At 51.6% G+C, this 22135-nt stretch overlaps 1 long non-coding RNA gene across 2 annotated transcripts in view; it reads left to right on the top strand.

Annotated features, from left to right (window-relative positions):
* LOC121817488 (uncharacterized) overlaps window positions 1-20826 on the top strand; it is a 71224-nt gene extending 50398 nt beyond the window's left edge. Inside the window, exons 2-3 of one of the 2 annotated variants that reach the window (XR_009597891.1) lie at window positions 11049-11179; window positions 20385-20826. This is a non-coding gene — a long non-coding RNA (uncharacterized LOC121817488). Of the gene's footprint in view, window positions 1-11048; window positions 14783-20384 lie in introns of those variants that run through there. The other variant, XR_009597890.1, reaches the window with a different exon arrangement.
* Window positions 20827-22135: the final 1309 nt, after the last annotated feature.

The raw sequence follows: 22135 nt of genomic DNA, 5'->3' as shown, positions 1-22135 counted from the left end.
GATTTGCGGGTGCCGCTTTGAGCATCTGAGTGAGGTGGCCACAAGCCAGGGCGTCCTGGCAGCCACCGGAAGGTCGTGGCAGTGAGAGCTGGGCTCTCCTTGCAGCCTTGCAGAGGGAGCACGGCCGCGCTGACGACTTGACTTACGTGGGACTTACAGGGCTCGAACCCATGAGCCCCTGCCCTGGCAGACAGATTCTTATCCACTGAGCTGCCCGGAACCACGGTTATTGACCTTAACCCTCTAGCAGAACACAGTTGAGTCCTCGAACCATTTTCAGCTTTTAGTCTCATTGTCAAAAGATCGAACGTACAGAGGTGACTTGAGGAGCTTCTGAGGGCGTTATTAGCCAGAACAGGGGTCCCTGAGGCCGTGTGCAACGCCCCTGGGTCTCTGTTTCCCAGACCCTTACGTGTTCTTTCAAGAAACCTGGGGATCTCTTTGGTATCTAGATATCCAGATCTCTAACAGAGAAAATGTGTAACTGGGAAAGGAATACCTCAAAGTGGAGTGCTGACAGCCTCTTATTAGAAATGCTGAAGAAGCTGGGGCCGCAGTGTTAGTCTCTTGCGTGTTTGTATCTCGTGTTTCCTGGAGCTGGCGAGACACCCCCGGCTGCCGGCGACGCGGCCCCGGGTCCCAGGCGCGGTTTCTTGGGTCCGTCACCAGGGGGCGCCCAGGTTCCCGCCGCTGTCTGTGCGGGAGCAGAACTCGCTTGACTCCAAACTGGCCTCGTTTTGAGCTTAAAGGCTCGAGTTTAAGATCTGTATACGTTGTCTGACTTTGGAGGCCCAACCCAGAGAGGGTGTGCATGTATTAGAGTTAACCGAGTAAGAAAAGAAATAACAATAAATTACAGATTTAAAGAAATGACAGATACCACAAATATGACCAAACCTGAGAGGATGAGGGGTTTCTTCCCTGGTGGTGCAGAGGTTAAAGCGTCTGCCTGCAATATGGGAGACCTGGGTTCGATCCCTGGGTCGGGAAGATCCCCTGGAGAAGGAAATGGCAACCCACTCCAATATTCTCGCCTGGAGAATCCCATGGACAGAGGAGCTTGGTGGGCTACCGTCCACGGGTCGCAAAGAGTCGGACACGACTGAGCGACTTCACTTCACTTCACAGTGGCTCAGCTGTAAAGAGTCCACCTGCTGTGCAGGAGGCACGGGAGACACGCACGGGTTTGATCCCTGGGTCGGGAAGATCCCCTGGAGGAGAAAGCGGCCCCCGCTCCAGCATTCTTGCTCGGACAGTCCCACGGACAGAGGAGCCTAGCTTCACAGAGAGGCAGACGTTAGGGAGCACAAAGGAGGGAAAATAATCTTACTTTGTGGAGTGAATCGCCCCGGCCTCTCTTCTCTACCCCGGGCGTCCTCCACTATGGTTTTCCTTTATTATTATTTTTTTTTGGCCACATATCCTTCATCACTCAATCATATGACGACAGTTTCAGAGTCTTACTTTCCAAAGTGAATACAGAGCTTTCCGTTTTTCCTTTATCGTGGCTGCTTGAGGGTTTTTTTTTTTTTTTTTTTTTTTAGTTGTTGACTTTGAACATTTGAGGTAGCCTCATGATACTGTCGTGTAAGTATTTAGGTTTGCTATCAAATCTGGGGAAATATTAATCAAATGTCTTTACATTTGTGCTCTAAAGCTGCAGGGGATCAGCACTTTGTGTGGCGTTTAATCTTATTGTTGTTCAGCTGATAAGTCGTGTCCACCCTTTTCAATCCGCTCCCCCATCCTTCCCCCCGCCGCCCGGCAACCATAACCGCAGCACGCCAGGCTCCCCTGTCCTCCACTATCTCTCAGAGTTCACTCAAACTCCTGTCCATGGAGTCGGTGATGCCATCCAACCACCTCATCCTCTGTCGTCCCCTTCTCCTCCTGCCTTCAGTCTTTCCAGGCATCAGGATCTTTTCCAGTGAGTTGTCTCTTCACACCAGGTGGCCAAAGTATTGGAGCTTCAGCTTCTGCATGAGTCCCTCCAGTGAATATTCAGGACTACTTTCCTTTAGGACTGACTGGTTGACCTCCTTGTTCGCCTTCTATTTCTTTTTAATCAATTACCTCTGTCGGCCTGTTTGTGATCGCATCCTTGGTGGAGCTGGCCTGTTATGTGTTTTGCACTACCTTTGACTGTGTCAATATTTTCATGTCAAATCAGCAGGAAACTTAAACCTTTACCAAAATATTCATGTGATTTGCTACTGCGCATTAATTGGATTATCAAATAATTCATGAGCTTTCCTTACTTCTGTTTGAAATGTATCGCCTCTTGTTAATGAATTCTGCTGTTGGCGTGATATGGAAATTTTGCTGTAATTTGGGCCTTTCGTCAGCATTACTTCCGTGGTGTTTCAGACAGTAAAGAATCCGCCTGCAATGCAGGAGACCTGGGTTTAGTCTCTGGGTTGGAAAGATCCCCTGGAGAAGGGAATGGCAACCCATTGCACTATTCTTGCCTGGAGAATTCCATGGACAGAGGAGGCTGGCAGGCTATGGTGCGTAGGGTCACAAAAAGTTGGATATGAGTGAGTAATATTTTCACTTTTAGGAACGGCTTCTAGCTTATTTTTGCACGTTTATTTCACATCTTATTACCTGTTTTCCTTTGAACTTTTTGCTTTGCGTTGGGGTAGAGCTGACTAACCAGGCTGTGATCGTTTCAGGTGGGCAGTGACATGACTCAGTCAGACACATCCACGAGTCCCTTCTCCCCCAAGCCCCGCTCCCATCCAGGCTTCCACGTAACACTGAGCAGAGTTCCATGTGGTATACATCCGTCTTAAATATAGCAGTGTGTGCACAGCCTTTCCAGACTCCCTAACGATCGGCTCCCCCGTCCTTCCCCCCCAGCAACCGTAAGTTCACTCTCTGAGTCTCTGAGCCTCTTTCTGTCCCATAAGTAAGTTCATTTGTACCATCTCTTTTTCGATCCCACGTGTAAGGCACGCCGCTCATATTTCCCCGTCCCTGTCTGACTGGCTTCACTCGGTGTGACACTCTCCAGGTCCACCTATGGACCTGCTGCCAATGCCGTTTCGTTCTTCTCAGTGACCGAGTAAGATTCCGTTGTGTGTGTCTGTGCGTCACCTTCTCGTCCCTCGCTCTGCCAGCGGACATCGAGGTGCTTCCGTGTCCCAGCTGTTGTAAACAGCGCTGCTGCGAGCACTGGGGAGCGTGCGCCCTCTCACACCATGGTTTTCTCTGATACATGCCCAGGAGTGGGACTGCAAGGTCATTTGGTAGCTCTGTGTGTACTTTCTTAAGGAGCTTCCATACTGTTCTCCGCAGTGGCTGTACCAACTTACATCCCCACCAACAGTGTAGGAGGGCAGATTTTACCACTTTTGATGAGAAGTCTTTCTTAGTTCTTTAAGAAATAGGTGTGAAAAGGACAGAAGAAGCTTTGCTGCTGCCTGCTCAGCCCAGGTCCCGTGCCCTCTCCTGCCTGCTCAGCCCAGGTCCTGGGCTCTCCGTTTCCTCTGGCCGCGCCGGGACTCTGACGCGGCGGGGGCGTTTCCCCAGCTGCTGGGAGCGGGGCTGCCCTCCAGCCGCGGGGCACGGGCTTCTCGTTGCCGCGGCCTCTCTGGCTGCAGTTCTTGGCTCTCGGGCGCAGCGCACAGGGTTAGTTGTGGAATCTTCTCAGACCAGGGATTGGATCCACGTGCCCCGCACAGGTGGGCGAATTCTTAACTACTGGGCCCCCATGGAGCCCCGTCTCAGTTTTTCACCTGGAATTTTTAAAAACGTATCTCCAAACACTTTTGGGCTTCCCTGGTGGCTCAGACAGTAAAGAATCCTCATGTAATGCGCAAGACCTGGGTTTGATCCCTGGGTCAGGAAGATCCCCTGGAGGAGGGCATGGCAACCCACTCCAGTATTCTGGCCTAGAGAATCCCAAGGACAGAGGAGCCTGGCGGGCTATGGTCCACGGGGCCGCAAAGAGTTGGACCGGACTGAGTGACTGAGCTGGCAAACCGCAGTTCAGAAAGCAAATCTGTCCTTTAACAACAAACTTGTCCTTTTGAGTGCATTTGGTACATTGCGTGTGTTCAGATTTCTCTCCTGAATTTTTGAAGATCTATTTAAGAGGACTTAAAACATCAAATCCACGCTGCGAGTCTTCCACAGCCTTCTGTTGGCAAACCATAGCAAACCGTCGTTACTTTTAGATTCTTTGGCGAAAAACGTGAGCTATTATGGAAGACGCTGCAGCAAGTTAAGAGGGAACTGCCCGCAGGGATTCTGGCAGCTGCACACCGCCTGGCGCTCGCGTGTGCACCTGTGGTCCTGAAGGTGGGCGCACACCATTCCCTTGGCTGTACGATACTGCGACCACCAGAGCTGCCCACGGGCTGGCTGCGGGCATCTGCGTCTTTCCCTTTGTCGAGTAAAGTCACAGGTGGATTGTTCCCTGTCGGTGGAAGTGTTTCACGCCGCTTGTTAAGCTTCCTGTGGCAGTAGCAATGGACAGTCAGGGCTCACCATTTCCAAACAGCGGACACAGCCCTGAAGACGTGTTTGTGCCTGGTTTATTCCACGTATCGGTTTATTTTGTGCATATTCTTATTTATTTTGGTCAAATTTTCATGAACTATTTCGGATAAATGAGTCACGTGTGCTTTTACATTTTGACATAGTGTTGAGGGCTCGTGCAAAAACGAGTACAGTTCAGAACCTGGTTCTGAAGTGTCCTAAGAAAGCTATACATAGACCTATACACACCCCGCATCTCTCTCTTCACCCACTCACGGACGCTTAGGTTTCGTGTTTTGTCCGTTGTGAAAATGCTGCAGTGAACACTGGTGTCCTGTGTCTTTTCTGATCGTGTCTTTGTTCCCTTTGGGTTAATACCCGGAAGCAACATTGCTGGGTCACATGACAGGCCTATCTTTAGTTTCTGGAGGAGCCTCCCTCCTCCGCAGTGGCTGCTCCAGTTGACCTTCCTGGCTGGGAGTGCGCCAGGCTTCCCTACTCTCCGCATCCTCGCCAGCGCTGGTTATCTGTTGTCTTTATAACTGTGGTCCTTCTGATAGGGGTGAGGCGGTATCTCTCAGACCTGTTCTGGGGAGGTGTCTTCTCTGGGTTCGCGTGCGCACTTTGCATCACCTTGGATTTCCCGGGCATTTAGTCCCGGCCCCTTCTTAGCAGCCCGTCGTCTCAGCCCCTGGCACTGCCCCGGAACGGCAGCTCAGATGCGGCACGTGCTGTGTGTGTTTCCTGTGGCTTCCAAACCAGAGAATCGGTCGAGTCAGTGGCCCCCGCAGGCCAGACAGACAGCCATCCCTCCAGCTGAAGTTCGTCCTTTGTTAATTATCAGTTGACACTGTTGTTGTTATTATTGTTTTTTGCCATACGGATTTTTCTTTTTATATGTTTATTTTTCTTTTATGCCAAATTTATCTATCTTTTCGTGAGCTGCTGAATTTTGTGTCGTGGTTAGAAACAACTATCCCATCTCAGTATTATTTTAAAAGTCCCTCTTTTGGCCATTTGTGTTTTTATCTTCTGTTGGAGTCTTTTTTCTGTATGCAATTTATTTTTAGAGTAAGAGATGAAGTGGGGCGTCCCTGGTGGCTCAGCAGCGAAGAGTCTGCCTGCGATGCAGAAGACGCAGGAGACCCAGGTTCCATCCCCGGGTCGGGAAGATCCCGTGGAGGAGGGCATGGCAACCACTCCAGTACTCTTGCCTGGAGACTCCCGTGGAGGGAGGAACTTGGTGGGCTGCAGTCCGCAGGGTCGCAGAGAGTCAGACGCGACTGAGTGACTGAGCTCGAGAGGTGAAGTAAAGGCGCGGTTCCGACGTTCAGCGCCCTCCATGGCTGCTCTAGGTATTTGGCTGCGCTGGGCTTTGTTGCTGCGCACGGCCTCTTCTGTAGCTGCCGTGCGTGAGCTTCTCACTGTGGAGCATGGGCTTTAGGCACCCGGGCTCAGTACTTGCGGCTCCCGGCTCAGTACTTGAGGCTCCGGGCTCAGTACTTGTGGCTCCGGGACTCAGTACTTGAGGCTCCCGGCTCAGTACTTGAGGCTCCGGGCTCAGTACTTGAGGCTCCGGGGCTTAGTACTTGCGGCTCTGGGGCTCAGTACTTGCTGCTCGTGGGCTCAGTACTCGCGGCTCCCGGGCTCTAGAGCGCAGGCTCAGTAGCTGCGCCGCTGGGGCGCGCGGCACGTGTGGTCTTCCTGGGCTGGGGATGGACGCAGCATCTCCCGCGCTGGCAAGTGGACTCTTTGCCGCCCGGGAAGGCCCTCCCTGCATGGTTGCTTTAATATCCGTCTGTGGAATAATGTATTTTTGAACAAATTTAATATGCTATCTTTTGTATGTAGAAAATTCTCACACGTTTTGACCTTTCTCTGGTGGTTCTGTTCTTTTATTTGTTGGATTTTTACACGTGTTCCAAGCTGTTTGAACGCTCATAACTTAATAGATTTGCTATCTGGTTCCATTTCTTTTTGGGCAGTGGACTCTTTCTGAAACTGTTGCTTCTCTCGATTTCTTTTTGGCTGTGCTGGGGGTTTGCGGCTGCACGTGGGCTGTCTCCAGCGGGTGCTGGGGCTGCTCGCTGCGGGGCCTGCTCTCATTGCTGAGCGTGGGCTCTAGGCACTCAGGCCACAGCAGTTGTGGCAAGAGGGCTCAGTAGTTGCGCGGCTGGGGCGTGGCTGCCCCGCGGCACATGGAATCTTTGCAGACCAGGGATCCAACGTGTGTGCCCTGCTTTGGCAGGCGGAGTCTCACCACTGGATCACCAGGGAAGTCCTGGTCCCCTTTCTGTTCAACGTTTTCTTAGCTATTTTTACGTATATCTTTTTTTTCCCCCTGTATAAATGTGACAGTCAGCATAGCTACTTAAAATATCTTCTTAGTATATTTATTCAGATCCAATATATAGATTAATTTAGGAAGAATGACTTGCTTAAAATAGTAACACTTCCTGCTCCCTGCAGCAAGGTGTGAGAGTGTGGCTGGGAGCTGCAGCAGCTGGGGTCGTGGCAGGACAGCCATTTAGAAAGTTTCCTCCCCTCTTTGACCGAGTATTAGTTGAAAGAAGGACAACTGAGACTGTAACCAGAGGGGCATTAGGCTTCCAGAAAAATCACAAGGAAAAACATCGCAAGGAATGGTAGTAGCTGTCAGATGGGACCCTAATGGGAAGAGTGGAGAGATTCAGCCAGTTACTGGGCAAGTTGGAAATACAGTTCTCCTCCCAGGAGATGTGAGTTTGACCCGTGGGTCGGGAAGATCCCCTGGAGGAGGGCATGGCAGCCCACTCCAGTCTTCTTGCCTGGAGAACCCCATGGACAGAGGAGCCTGGTGGGTTACAGTCCACAGAGCTGCAAAGAGTCGGACAGAACTGACGCAAACGCGCACAAGAGATGAGGTGAGGATACAATTTACTTAGCATATAGCCCAGGAAGTAGTTATAGACAGCAAGGATCACTTCCTGTTTAGAGGCGGTGGCATTCTTGATGAGCGTGTTGACTGAAATAAGTCACTGTTGAAATGGCATCACAACATTGGAAGCTGCCTGTTCCACTGAAGCTGTGAAGTCTCATCACGTAAATAATTTCCATGTTTTTCTTTTATAATAAACCAACAATATCCAAACTAATGCTATCCAGCGTCTCTAAAATTTAGTTTCACTGTACTGGTATAAACATTTTGAAATAAAAATGTATAAATGAAAAAACCTTCCTATTAAAACAAGAACTATCCATCCTTTTATTCATGACTCTCTTTATGGGTCTCTATATTACAACTTTCTTCACATAGATTTTTAAAGACTTTTATTGAAATACAAGTTCACGGAGAAGAGTGTCACCATGCTCCCTGTGAAGGTTTTTCACGTTAATGCCCATAACCTGCAAGGCAAGTTTTTCGAAGGTGGGCCACTAAGTATAGTTGAGGCTTAGAGGCAGCATCCGTTTAGCGATGAGCCTGTAGTCGAAGGCAAAGGTTCTCCCCTGTTCCAGCCATGCAGCGCACACTTGACTGTGTGTAATATTGAGTACCCATCTTTGGCAGCTTGACAGATTTTCACAGACTGAACATGCATGTAACCGGCGCGCCCAGATTTAGAAAGAGAGCGTCCCCAGGCCCCAGGAGCTCTCCCCTGTCCTCTTTTCAACCGCTTTCCCCCAAGGAGCCCCTCCCAGTCCCTGGTGGCGTAGGCCAGTCTGTTCTGCGTGTGTGTTTATGGACTTCACGTGGAGTCGGTCCCAGCGTCTGCCTTTCTGTCGATTTCTTTTGCTCAACATCAGTCTGTAAGATTCCCGTTGCTGCCTGGCAGCCCGCTCCAGGGCTCTTGCCTGGAGAATCCCAGGGGCGGCGGAGCCTGCTGGGCTGCCGTCTATGGGGTCGCACAGAGTCGGACACGAGTGAAACGACTCAGCAGCAGCAGCAGCAACAGTCTGCTGAGCGACTAAACCACAAGCAGTGTTTCTTTTCTATTAATGGACATCAGGACAGTCTCCAGTTTTTACTGTTAGAAGTGGTGCTTTTTCGTGCAGATTTTAGAGATGGGTTTTGTGGCGTTCACGTTTAGGAGTGGAGGAAGTCCGTTCCGTCACTGTGTTTCTGTTCTGTGTGCGTGGAAAGGCTGTTGGTTTACGTTTTATGTCTGCAGCCTTCTGCCTGAGCTCACTTTTTCACACCCCAGGTGTGCAACGGGAACACACGTAGACGATGATGACTTTGCTTTCTCTTTTCCGACTGCTACTTTGTCTCATTCTTACTAATAACTGTATTTTAAAATGCCACCAAAGCAAGGAAAGTGATGCCAGCAACAGGGAGATTATAGTAAATGTTGCCAGAAATACCTTCAGAAAAGAGATTGCGCCTGTGTGTTCCTCGCATCAACAGCGCGCAGTAGTTTTCTGAACTCCTCACTAGAGTGTCCGTTAAAGGAGTGTCTTGGGGACTTCCGTGGTGCTCCAGTGGCTAAGACGCCGTGCTCCCAGTGCAGAGGGGCATGGGTTCGATCCCTGGTTGGGGAACTAGACCCAACATGCTGAAACTGAGGTCATGTGCCCAAACTAAAAGATCCCACTGCCGCAACTAAGACCCAGTGGAGCCACACGAATTTAAAAGAATATTAAAAACATAAAGAAGTATCATGGAGACAGAGTCCTTGAGAGGGGAATGTGTTTATTTAGAGTCCACACCAGGTCCAGATTGGACTGTGGCCGGTGGCGGAGGCACAGGCAAATCCTGGTGAAGGGCGGTGCTGGGCCAGCTGATGCGGGGCTGAGGAGAGTGGGGGCACCTCCTGGGTCTGTGGTCCGGACGTTGGCCTTGTGGGATGGACCAGGTCGGCCAAGTCCAAAGCACGAGGGGCAGTGGACTCCAGGAATCAGGGGCCTGCGGGGACTGCAGTCATGCGGAGACTGGGAAGGAAATGACTTCCTCGAGGCAGAGGAGGTGGGGATCCAGAATGGACAGAAGGCATGAAGTGGCCTCCCTTCGCCTGGATCTGGGAAGCAATCTGCTGGGACTGGAGAGTTGGGCTCCCCATTCTAGAAAAGATGGATTCAAAACTGCCACTTGCTAATCTTGGATGGGCCACCGGTCACTTCCTAGATTCCTGGGTTCCCAGGAGCCACTTGAGGTCCCTGGACACAGCTTCAGATCTTGCGCTGGCAGCACACGGGGACACAGCAGCTGGACTGGGAGCAGCAGGGCCTGCAGCAGCTGGACTGGGAGCAGCCACAGGAGCCGCAGCTGGAGCAGGAGCAGGCTGGCACACAGCAGCAGACGGGCACACAGCAGCTGGAGCCGCAGCCAGAGCCACAGCCCCCACAGGAGCCGCAGCCCCCTTTGCCGCAGCTGGAGCAGGAGCAGGCAGGCACACAGCAGCACACGGGCTTGCAGCAGCTGGAGCCGCAGCCAGAGCCACAGCCCCCACACGAGCCGCAGCCCCCCTTGGAGCCCCCACAGGAGCCGCAGCCCCCCTTAGACCCCCCGCAGGAGCCGCAGCCCCCCTTGGAGCTCCCACAGCTGGAGCCACAGCCCCCTTTGCCACAGCTGGAGTAAGAGCAGGCTGGCACACGGCAGCACACGGGCTTGCAGCAGCTGGAGCCACAGCCTCCACACGAGCCGCAGCCCCCCTTAGACCCCCCACAGGAGCCGCAGCCCCCCTTAGACCCCCCGCAGGAGCCGCAGCCTCCCTTGGAGCCCCCACAGCTGGAGCCACAGCCCCCTTTGCCACAGCTGGAGCAGGAGCAGGCTGGCACACAGCAGCACACAGGCTTGCAGCAGCAGACGGGCACACAGCAGCTGGAGCCGCAGCCCCCACAGCTGGAGCCGCAGCCCCCGGAACAGCCAGAGCAGCCCATGGTTCTGTTGGGTTGAGGGTGGAGTAGGTCAGAGGAGCAGGTGGAGAGAGAGAAGGGACTCAGTGTGGGGCCTCCGGGGCCGGGAGCCTCTATATACCTGCCGGGGCAGGTGTGACCTGGGCACGTGCTCACTTCCTGGTTCCCATCTGTGCTGTGTCTTGTTTGTGGGCCTGGAATCCATGGACTTCTGTTGACTTTTCCCAGCAGACACCCTCCTAGGTTTCTAAGTCTGGCTTCTTCCCTGTCTTGTTTGTTTCCTGTAAAAAGGAACAGTCCAGCTTTGTGCTATTTCCAGTTTTCTGTTGACTACATATAACTGGGGGTCCTGGGATCTTTCCCAACATCTATTTTATGTACTGAAAACCTCCCCATTACTTATCTTCAGAATTTTATTTTTTAAAATTAGAGGTTTGTAGTGGAAACAAAAGCAAAAGTAAGCAAGCAGGACTGTATCAAACTAAGAAGCTTCTGCACAGCAAAGGAAACCAAACCACGAACAAAGATAAAAGGCAACCCACGGAGTGGGAGAAAATATTTGATTAATCATTTGTAGATCATTTGATTAATCCTTTCTGATAAAGGATTAATATCCAAAGTATATAAAGAGCTCATATCACTCAGTAGTGAAAAAAAGACCCTCCAAAACGGGCAAACAGTATGCTTAAAAAATGGGCAGAGTATCTGAATAGACTTTCTTTTCCCCTAAGGAAGACGTACAGGAGACCAACAGACACGAAGAGAGGCTCAGCATCCCTAACCATCAGAGAGACGCAAGTCAAGACCGCGAGATACCTCACACCTGCGAACAGCTGTTATCAGACAGACAGCAGATAGCAAGGTGAGCAAGTGGAGAGAAGGGAGCCCGCGCGCTGTTCGGGGGCCTGTAAGTTGGTGCATCCACTGTGAAAAACAGTATGGAGTCTCCTCAGAAAATTAAAAATAGAGCTGTCATATGAGCCAGCAATTCTACTTCCGGATATTTGTCTTAGAGAAACGAAAACATCACCTTGAAATGACATCTGGACCCTATGTTTATTGCAGCATTGTTTACGTTAGTCGAGATCCGGAAGCAACCTGCATGCCCATTAGGGATGAGTGGATGAAGGCGATGTGGAGGGTCATGGGATACTCTTCAGCTGTAAAGGGAAGGAAAGGTGTCCTGCCGTTTGGGGCGATGTGGATAGACGAGGGTATGGTGGGGGCTGCCCCAGTGGCTCAGCAGTTAAGACTCTGCCTGCAGGGCAGCAGAGGCAGGGGACACAGGTTTGATCCCTGGTCGGGAAGCTTCCCTGGAGAAGGAAACGGCGCCCCACTCCAGTATCCTTGCCTGGAGAGTCGTGTGGCCAGAGGAGCCTGGCAGGCCACAGTCCACAGGGTTGCAAGCGTCGGACACGACTGAGCGACTAGAGAGAGATACGTCAGTTATTTCTCGGGAAAAACGTGAGGTCTTAGTTAAACAAAACTGGAGAAGTCGAGAAGCAGGCAAATTACCCACAATCCCACGCTCCAGAGTGTCGCGCGCGCGTGCGTGCGTGTGTGTGTGTGTGTGTGTGTGTGTGTGTGTGCGCGCGCGCGCGCGCTGGGCCTTCCTTGCTGCCCGCGGGCTTTCTCTAGCTGCGCTGAGCAGGGGCTGCACTCGGCCCGAGGTGCGCGGGCCCCTGGCGCCGTGGCTTCTCCTGCCGTCGAGCACGGGCGCTGGCATCACAGGCTCAGCAGCTGCGGTGCGTGGGTTGGTTGCCCGGCGGCGCGCGGCATCTTCCTGGACCAGGGATCGACCGGTGTCCCCTGCATCGGCGGGGTCCTCACCGCTGGGCCTCCAGGGAAGCCCTAGAGCGTCATATTTCGGTTGATCCCATGTGATTTTTTGTAAACAGGCATGTCCCGTGGTTCCTCATTCTCCAAGGTCACCCATGCTTTTCAGTCCTCAGAAGAGACTCTCTTTACGGGTCAAACAGGAGGAACCCCGGCCCTTTTCCTGGTGGCCGTGGCCGCCCCTTTCCAGACCCAGGTCTAGCCTTGAGTCCCTGGGCGCCTTGTGTTCAGTGAATCTGGCTGGTGGCTCCTCGATCTCCCTCTGACCCGCTCTTGCAGACTTCTCCCAGCTCCTCTTCCCTGCCCCCTGACTGCCGTATGCTGGCCCAGAGAGACTTCCGGGTGACTGGACTCTCCCTTCCCTACACGGCTTCCAGTGGATCTCCTAGGACCACTAGTGGAGGAAGACACCCTGTGGCCTGGTCTGTGCCAGGCTCAGCATCCTGAGTGACGTTTGCTGAATCACAGCCCGGGTCAGGGGGCTGGCCCCATAGGTGGTGGAGGGGCAGCCAGTTGTGGGCAGAGCTTGCAGGGTCTAACTAGGCTGTTAGACCTCTGTTTGTAGGAAAGAAGAGATGGATTTAGGATTCAGGAACAGTGGTTGGCAGGTTGTCTGGGTGGTCAGAGTTTGGAAAGGGCATGGCTGGAAGCTCAGTGGCAGCTTACTTCCAAAAACCAGCTGCAGAAGCCCAGAAGGGGAGACCTGGCTTAGCAGAGGCAAGTAGAGAAAATACCTGATTGTCTGAGTTCAGCTGGGGCCTAGATGACGTAGCCTGCGATGCTGCTGGCCACACGCACTGGTCTTGTCAGGTCTCCCCAGGACGGTCAGAAAGGGAAGAGGAACTAAAGAGACTCTTGATGAGGGTGAAAGAAGAGAGTGAAAAAGCTGGCTTAAAACTCAACATTAAAAAGACCAAGATCATGGCATCCAGTCCCATCACTTCATGGCAAATAGAATGGGAGAAAATGGACAGATTTTATTTTGGGGGCTCCAAAATCACTGCCGATGGTGACTGCAGCCATGAGATTAAAAGACTCTTGCTCCTTGTAAGAAAAGCTATGACAAACCTAGACGATGTACTCAAAAGTGGGGACATCATTTTGCCGACGAAGCTCCGTATGGTCAAGTTATGGTTTTTCCAGCAGTCATGTAGAAGTGTCACAGTTGGACCATAAGGAAGGCTGAGCACTGAAGAATTGGTGCTTTCAAACTGTGGTGTTGGAGAATGCCGGGGGCCAGCGTGAGGAATTCCGCCCATGGCAAAGGTCATGAGGAAGGAGGCTTGGCATACGCAAAGGCGTGATCAAGCCTCAGGAAACCCCCTGTTCCCGAGCATCTAACCCCAAAACCAGAGTCTGTTTTATGCTCTCACCTACACCTCTGACTTTACGGGGGCTCTCCCCCATAACCGTTTCTCTCGGAGAAGGAGTAAACGTGCAGCTCCAAGGCAATAAAAATTCCTGGGCGTGACAAGAGTGTTTCAGCTTACGGACTCTGAAGGTTATCTAGCCCACCTGTATAGGTTCGTCCGGCCACATGTGATTGTCTACAGCCTCCTAACCTGAGAGGCATGAGATGTTTTAGACTTGCTAAAGGCAAATTCTTTTGGGGAGTTAGAAATTATTAGTATAGTTGGTTAGGAATTATATTGGTGAAGGGTCTCTTCATTTGTTGTGTCAATAATTGCTGCTAATTCCCTGCTCTGGGTGGGACAAGGATGTCTCAGGTCAAACCTCTCTGCTGACAGACTAGCTTGTGTGACAGGATTATCCTTACTGCCGCCACTAGGCACATGATTGTTTACTACCTCTCAACCATAAACAGCACAGAGAGTTTTGGAGTATTTTGAGAGTCTTAATTAGCATAGGACTTTTTCTTCTGTTTGAGTCAATAATTGCCGCCAGGCCTCTATATCCTTAGGCACCTGGGAATATATTAATCAATGTATTTGGAATATAGCAAAGGAAATATGGTAGTTTTTGATGTTAGCAATACTAGACTTTTTGAGTTAATGGATTTTCTCTTTTGTAATAGATCACTGTACTTATATATCACTGTGTCCTTGCTGTGTAAGAATGTAACTTTATCATATCTTAAGACTAAATAGATCTTAAGGGGAGCATTGGTGAAAGGATTTTCATTTGTTGGGCTGATGTTTGCTGCTAAATCTCCATGTTCCCTACACTTATAATGAATATAACTAACATATAGGAGAAATAAGTATTAACCTTTAAGCATATAGGAGAAATAAGTATTAACCTTTAAGACTAATCCTGTTAACCTTGGGTTAAATAAATTCCTTTCTTGATTGTAACTCACTACACCCTCACCCTATAGGAATGCAACTTTATTTGGAGGGTGGTGCCTGGTTTAAGAAAAAACACCCTTGGAAGAAATAAGTTTTTGGTTATCAGAAAGAAAGGATCATAAAATGTCAGCAGGTCTCACTCATGGCCAGAAGATGATGTAATATTCCTAAGACCTTTTTTTTATACATTTATGTGAAGCACCTGATTTTGATAAAGGTCAGGACTGCTGACCCCAGCACGACTCTGTATTCATCCCTATGTGTAACAAAAGGTATATAAGCAAACCCCAAAATAAAGAAATCGGATCAGTTTCCGGAAAGACTGATTCCCCCATGTCGCTTCTTTCTTACTCCCGTTTTTCTGGCTGAATTCCCATCTGGAGCATGGATGCTATTCCACGTAATCCAAGTTATTCAGCCTCTTTTTCTCCACTAATCTTCCTACTACACTATCCATTTCTAATCTCTCTATATCTGTGATTAAATATGTATTTTTCCAAAGACGCCGACTCCGTCCCCCCACCTTCGAATCACCCTGGATCCACCGGGGCTGGACCCCGGCAGGAGAAGACTCTTGAAAGCCCCTTGGACTGCAAGGAGATCCAACCATACAATCCTAAAGGAAATCAGTCCTGAATATTCATTGGAAGGACTGATACTGAAACGGAAGCTCCAACTCAGTGGAAAAGACCCTGATGCTGGGAAAGATTGAAGATGAAAGGAGAAGGGGGCAGCAGACGACGAGACGGTTGGATGGCATCACTGACCTGGTGGACGTGAGTGTGAGCAAACTCCAGGAAATAGTGGAGGACAGGGGAACCTGGTGTGCCGCAGCGCATGGGGTTGCAAAGAGTCAGACACAGCTCGGCGAGTGCACAGCAGCAGCAGGACGGTCAGGGTGTCCCACCTGCCCGGGAGCTGGACCCCAGGGGCTCAGGGCTGGGTCTCGACCAGCTCTGCAGGCAAGCTTGGGAGCCCAAGCTCCGTTTACCCCCACACCCCCTGCTGTGCCCTTCATCTGCACACCCTACCCCCAGCCCCCCCAGCCTGGGAGACGGTCCTGTCCCCAGTGGAGAGTCTGGTACAGAAAGCAAAGGCCAGAACAGGCAGACACGACTGAAGAGTTTGGAGATAAAGGCTTCGGCCCCGGTGCGCACCCCCGGCCCCAGGCTGCGCGGGCTTCTCTCTGTGGCTGGACCGGGCCGCTTTCCGGCGCCGACGAGGAGGCAGCTGGACACCGGTGGCTCTCTGAGCAGCACCCCGCGTCTGCAGTATTTCAGCTTAGCGCTTGCCGGTCTCGTCTGTGGGACCCGAGGCCCCGGCGAAAACACGCGCAGAGCAGCTGGCAGCAGCCACCGGGGCGTGACTGGGCGCACACTTGGGGGTCCCCAGCCGGGCCTCAGGAGCCTTCCAGGTGCACGACTGGCTATGATGGGCTCCGAACTCTGAGTCCCCGCCGTTCAGAAGGCGTCTCTCTCGTCCTCTGATGTGCATGTGAACACACGTGCGCGCGCGCGCGCACGCACACACACACACACACACACACACACACACACACACACACCTCTTTCTGAGCTTGAAGAGCAGACGTGTTTGCGCAGCAGCCTCGCTCCCTTCTCTGCAGAAGGGCTGGTCGTCTCCAGGATTCAGGCGCGTGGGTAGCGTGGGATTTCCCCGTCCGCTTTTTTTTTTTTTTAAAGGCTTGAAAATATAAATCCCTTTCAAGCAAATGCGAAACCACTTACAGCAGCTCCAGCGCCACCCTGTGGAGCTTACGCGGAACCACACCGAAGACCAGAGGCCGGTCGCTTTCGGTTCTCTGGTGCTGCGACACGCCTCTTCACCGCTCGGCTTCCCGCCGCGGATCCAAACGGTCATGGCCGCGGATCCAAACGGTCATGGTGTTTAGAATTCTTACCCCCAAGTTAAGTGATTGCAGCCATGAAATTAAAAGACGCTTACTCCTTGGAAGGAAAGTTATGACCAACCTAGATAGCGTATTCAAAAGCAGAGACATTACTTTGCCAACAAAAGTCCGTCTAGTCAAGGCTATGGTTTTTCCTGTGGGCATGTATGGATGTGAGAGCTGGACTGTGAAGAAAGCTGAGCACTGAAGAATTGATGCTTTTGAACTGTGGTGTTGGAGAAGACTCTTGAGAGTCCCTTGGACTGCAAGGAGATCCAACGAGGCCATTCTGAAGGAGATCAGCCCTGGGATTTCTTTGGAAGGAATGATGCTAAAGCTGAAACTCCAGTACTTTGGCCACCTCATGCGAAGGGTTGACTCATTGGAAAAGACTCTGATGCTGGGAGGGATTGGGGGCAGGAGGAGAAGGGGACGACAGAGGATGAGATGGCAGGATGGCATCACTGACTTGATGGACGTGAGTTTGAGTGAACTGTGGGAGTTGGTGATGGACAGGGAGGCCTGGCGTGCTGCGGTTCATGGGGTCGCAAAGAGTCAGACATGACTGAGCAACTGAACTGAACTGAAGTTACTGAGGAATGGGGCTGGCCCCCGACCCCTCTGCAGCCAGCCTCAAACCTTCACAACCGCCCCTCCTCTGGCGTCCCTGTGGCCCCGGTGGCTGCTGGCCTCCGCCCCCTCCCGAACCCGATCAGGGTTGCCCCCCTCCCTGCCACAATCAAGCTGCCTCGGGCAGGTGGGTGCCCAGTTCTCTCCTGAGCCCCAGTTTCTCGCACAGTGCATGCTGTGGGCGTGGAGCAGTCTGGGTTGCCCGGGGCAGTGGGTTGCTGAATGCTCTGCTGGGATTCAGGAAATCCAAAGGAGACAGAGAGAAGAGGGATGTTGAAATGGTAAATTACCAGAAACAGTAAGAAAAGAATCATGATAAGACCAGGACGTGTGCGGGGAAGGGATACGTTTATTGAAAGGAATTGCAAGGATTCTCAGAATCTGTAGCCGATTCTCAGAGAATTAAGCCGGTGAGTTCAGGGGAGACATCTGAGGGCTGCGGTCGAGGCTTTTCACAGGAAGCTGATGGGAGGTCAGGGGTCAGACCCTCTCAAGGGTGAGCTGGGTGTGCTCTTTCTACTATAAACACCCCTGGTCCCACATTCCCGACACAGCAGCCCAGGGCTGGGATTCAGGGCTTTGAGGTCGGGTATTGATCTCCATCCAAGGCATCTGCTACATATGGGGTGTGTGTTGAAGAATCAGATCTTGCGCTGGCAGCAAACGGGGACACAGCAGCTGGACTGGGAGCAGCAGGGTCTGCAGCAGCTGGACTGGGAGCAGCAGGGTCTGCAGCAGCTGGACTGGGAGCAGCCACAGGAGCCGCAGCCCGCTTTGCCACAGCTGGAGCAGGAGCAGGCTGGCACACAGCAGCACACGGGCACACAGCAGCTGGAGCCGCAGCCTCCACATGAGCCGCAGCCCCCCTTAGACCCCCCACAGGAGCCGCAGCCCCCCTTGGAGCCCCCACAGCTGGAGCCACAGCCCCCTTTGCCACAGCTAGAGCAGGAGCAGGAGGGCACACAGCAGCAGACGGGCACGCAGCAGCTGGAGCTGCAGCCAGAGCCACAGCCTCCACAGGAGCCGCAGCCCCCCTTGGAGCCCCCACAGGAGCCGCAGCCCCCCTTGGAGCCCCCACAGCTGGAGCCACAGCCCCCTTTGCCGCAGCTGGAGCAGGAGCAGGCTGGCACACAGCAGCACACGGGCTTGCAGCAGCAGACGGGCACACAGCAGCTGGAGCCGCAGCCCCCACAGCTGGAGCCACAGCCCCCGGAACAGTCAGAGCAGCCCATGGTTCTGGTGGGTTGAGGGTGGAGTAGGTCAGAGGAGCAGGTGGAGAGAGAGAAGGTGCTCAGGTGTGGGGCCTCCTGGGCCAGGAGCCTCTATATACCTGCCAGGGTCAGGTGAGATGCTGGGCACGTGGTCCCTTCCTGGTTCCTGTTCACACCACTTTCCAGCAGAAAAATTCTGAGTGTTTAAAACAGATTTAGTCATGAACACATTGTGGTGTTTATAAGAAACCCTCCTGCTGTGTCTTGCGTGTTCCCAGCACACGGCTCCATCACCTGATGGGCTTGTGTTCCTTATTTGCAAGAGACAGAGGTTGAGCCTCAGGGCCATACTGGGCATCACCCTGGCACGACGCCTGACCACCTCTGTACTGTGAAGTCTTGACGGTGCTGATAGGGCTCACAAGAGGCGGCCTCAGGGCGTGGAGAGAGTGCCAGGCAGAAGGCCACTGCAGGCGGCGGTGGGGAAGATCCTTCCTGTTAATCTGAGGGATTCAGAGCACCTGTCACCTGCGATCCTCGCCACACGGTCCGAAGCCCTGCCTGAGTTGGGTTGTTTCACTTTTCCATGGACTTGAGTCCCAGGCCTGGCCGTGCTGACCGTGCCTCAAGGGATCTCCTATATCCAGCCAGCCAGCCACGGTTCAACCAACTGGGGATTGAAAATATTCCGGAAAAAGTCCAGACGTTTCCAAAAAGCAAAACTTGGATTTGCCCTGCTGGCAACAGTGTACATAGCGTTCACGTTGCGTGTACAGCTGTTCACGAGGCATCGACTCTGCATTAGGTCTCACAGGCGTGTAGACACAAGTTGGAGTGCAGCGGAGGGCGTGCGCGGTCAGATGATAACACTGTGCCGCTTGACGGGCTCCCCTGGGGGCTCAGAAAAGCCTCCACCTGCCAGTGCGGGAGATGTGGGTTACATCCCTGGGTCGGGAACATCCCCCGGAGGAAGAAACTGGAACCCGCTTCAGTATTCTCCCCCGGGGAAATCCCATGGAAAGAGGAGCCTGGCGGGCTAGAGTCCACAGGGCCGCAAAGAGCCGGACACGCCTTAGTGACTAGAGAACCACAGAAGAGCGCGGTTTTATGCAGGAGACTTAGGCGTCCTTGGAATCCGGCGCCCACGGGGTCCGGGAACCGGCTTTCTGCCGCTGCGAGCGACGCCTGCCGCCTTCCTGCTTCACTTGCGGACCGGCGGCTCGGTTTCCCTTTGGTGATCAGGGCTGGTCGCTGCAGCCAGCACAAAGCCTCTGTCGTGGGCGCTGCGCCGCAGCGAGCGGACGTGGCCAGTGGCCGCCCCGCCCCAGCCCCGTGGCCGACCGCCGGGCCCCTGGCGGCGCACCCGGCCCTCTGGAGCGAAGGCCGTGCGCCCGCAGGGCCGGAGGCTGCCGGTGCTTCAGCGGGTGCGGCGGGCCGCGCCGGCCCTGGCCTCCCGCGTCCTCCATGTGGTCTCGCCGCGGTTCGCTGCTCTCCCAGCGGCTTCCCTTGGCCCTTCCTCCACGGCCGCCCTCACTCGATGGGGCAGCGACCCGGGTGGGGACCGTGTGTGCTCCCTGGGGGTTTCCGGTTGCTTGAGGCTTTGTCTGTTTTTTATTACCCTTATCTATTTATTTTTGCTGCGCTGGCTTGTCCTTGCTGGTGCGCAAGGGGCTATTGATATTTATATTTTGATATTGATTTTATTATATTTATTATATATTATATATAATTAAATAAAAATATATTCAATATATTTAATTTTATTTAAATATACAATTCAATAAATACTTATATAAACATAATTATATATAATATATTTATTGGGCTACTGATATTTATATTTGATATATTGATATATTGATATATGAATATATAATTGTATATAATACATTTATTGGCCCATTGATATTTATATTTTGACATTGGTATATTTTTATTATATTTATTATAGTATAATAAATAATATATTTATAACATATATAATAATAATAAAATATAAATATATTATATAATCAATAATTAAATAATAAATATATTCCTGCCTCTTGAGAAACCTATATGCCGGTCAGGAAGCAACAGTTAGAACTGGACATAGAACAACAAACTGGTTCCAAATAGGAAAAGGAGGGCGTCAAGGCTGTATATTGTCACCCTGCTTATTTAACTTCTATGCAGAATACATCATGAGAAGATGGGCTGGAGGAAGCACAAGCTGGAATCAAGATTGCCGGGAGAAATATCAATAACCTCAGATATGCAGATGACACCACCCTTATGGCAGAAAGTGAAGAGGAACTAAAAAGCCTCTTGATGAGAGTGAAAGAGGAGAGCGAAAAAGTTGGCTTAAAGCTCAACATTCAGAAAACGAAGATCATGGCATCTGGTCCCATCACTTCATGGGAAATAGACGGGGAAACAGTGGAAACAGTGTCAGACTTTATTTTTTTGGGCTCCAAAACCACTGCAGATGGTGACTGCAGCCATGAAATTAAAAGACGCTTACTCCTTGGATGAAAAGTTATGATCAACCTAGATGGCATACTGAAAAGCAGAGACATTACTTTGCCAACAAAGGTCATTATAATATGTAATATATTAGTTAATTACAATATATTCATATATTTATATCTGGGCTGTTGACATTTGTATCCTATAAGCAGCATCTTCTCCGGTGTGCGGGGGTTACTGGCTGTTGCAGTGGCTGGGCTTCTCCCTGCCGTGGCCCCTCGCTGTGGAGCCGGCTCCAGGCGCACGGTCTTCGGGGAGTCGTGGCTCCCAGGCTCCAAAGCCCAGGCTCCAAAGCTCAGGCTCAGCAGTTGTGACGCACGGGCTTGCTTGCTCCTTGGCACGTGGAATCTTCCTGGACCAGGGATCAAACCTGTGTCCCGTCTTTGGCAGGCGGATTCTTCCTGACTGCTACACCAGGGAACTCATTGAGGTATTGAAATCAATATTCAATTTGTTAGCATTACAGCTTAAAAAATCTTACATTTTAAAACTTTATAAGGTAACTTATAAACATAGAGAATAAATATAATATTTATAGCTATTGACATTTATATTTTATAAAATAGATATAATTTAATAATTATATAAAATTTAATCCAGTATATATTTATAAATATATACTGTATAATATATATATTCAAAATATAACTTCAAAAATGTAGAGGTACTAAATTTGACAATCACTGTCAGAAGGACCTATGGTTAATGTTTCATTAACTCAAGCTGGAATGGTCCAAACTTTCTTAAGCTAAACATGCCATCAATTTTTAAATTCAGCCACATTCCCTTTCCCATTTTAACCACAGGCATACATTGGTTATCGCTGGTTTCACCTCTTCTGTGATCACTTCACTGTTCTTGGGTATTCTGTTCCATTTTTTTCAGGCTTGCTCCTCCTTTTCTGTTTGGAGAGTTTTTATTCTTTTTAGAAAATTATTGCTACCATTTGGCTGTGCTGGTCTTCATGTGGCACACGGCCCTCTCTCTGGTTGTGGCGTGCAGGCTCAGTAGTCGCCACGTGCAGGCTTAGCTGCGTGGCACGTGGGATCTTAGTTCTCGGACCAGGGATGGAACCCACGTCCCCTGCATTGGAGGGTGGACCCTCAACCACTGGGCCGCGAGGGAAGTCGCTTCTGCTGCGTCTTTGTTTCACGCTCCCTGGCTCTTCGCTCTGGGTGGAAGGTCTGCTGAGAGCTGTGATCGGTCCTGATGTCCAGCCTCCTGATGGAGGCTCCTGAGGAGGCTCAGCCTCCTGGTGAGCCCGTCCGAGGTGTTCTTCGTGTCTTCACGCGGCTTTGATTTCTAGCATTTCTTTGATTCTCTCCTGGGATTCCCACCCCGCCACCCCGCTGCCCCCATAACCCATTAGCACTTGGGTGTCTTCTTAGGGCCTGTAACACACGCAGTGATCTCCTAGC

The sequence above is a fragment of the Ovis aries genome, chromosome 21 (genome assembly GCF_016772045.2).
Source record: "Ovis aries strain OAR_USU_Benz2616 breed Rambouillet chromosome 21, ARS-UI_Ramb_v3.0, whole genome shotgun sequence".
Lineage (NCBI taxonomy): Eukaryota > Metazoa > Chordata > Mammalia > Artiodactyla > Bovidae > Ovis > Ovis aries.
This window is presented reverse-complemented; position numbering and strand designations above follow the sequence as displayed.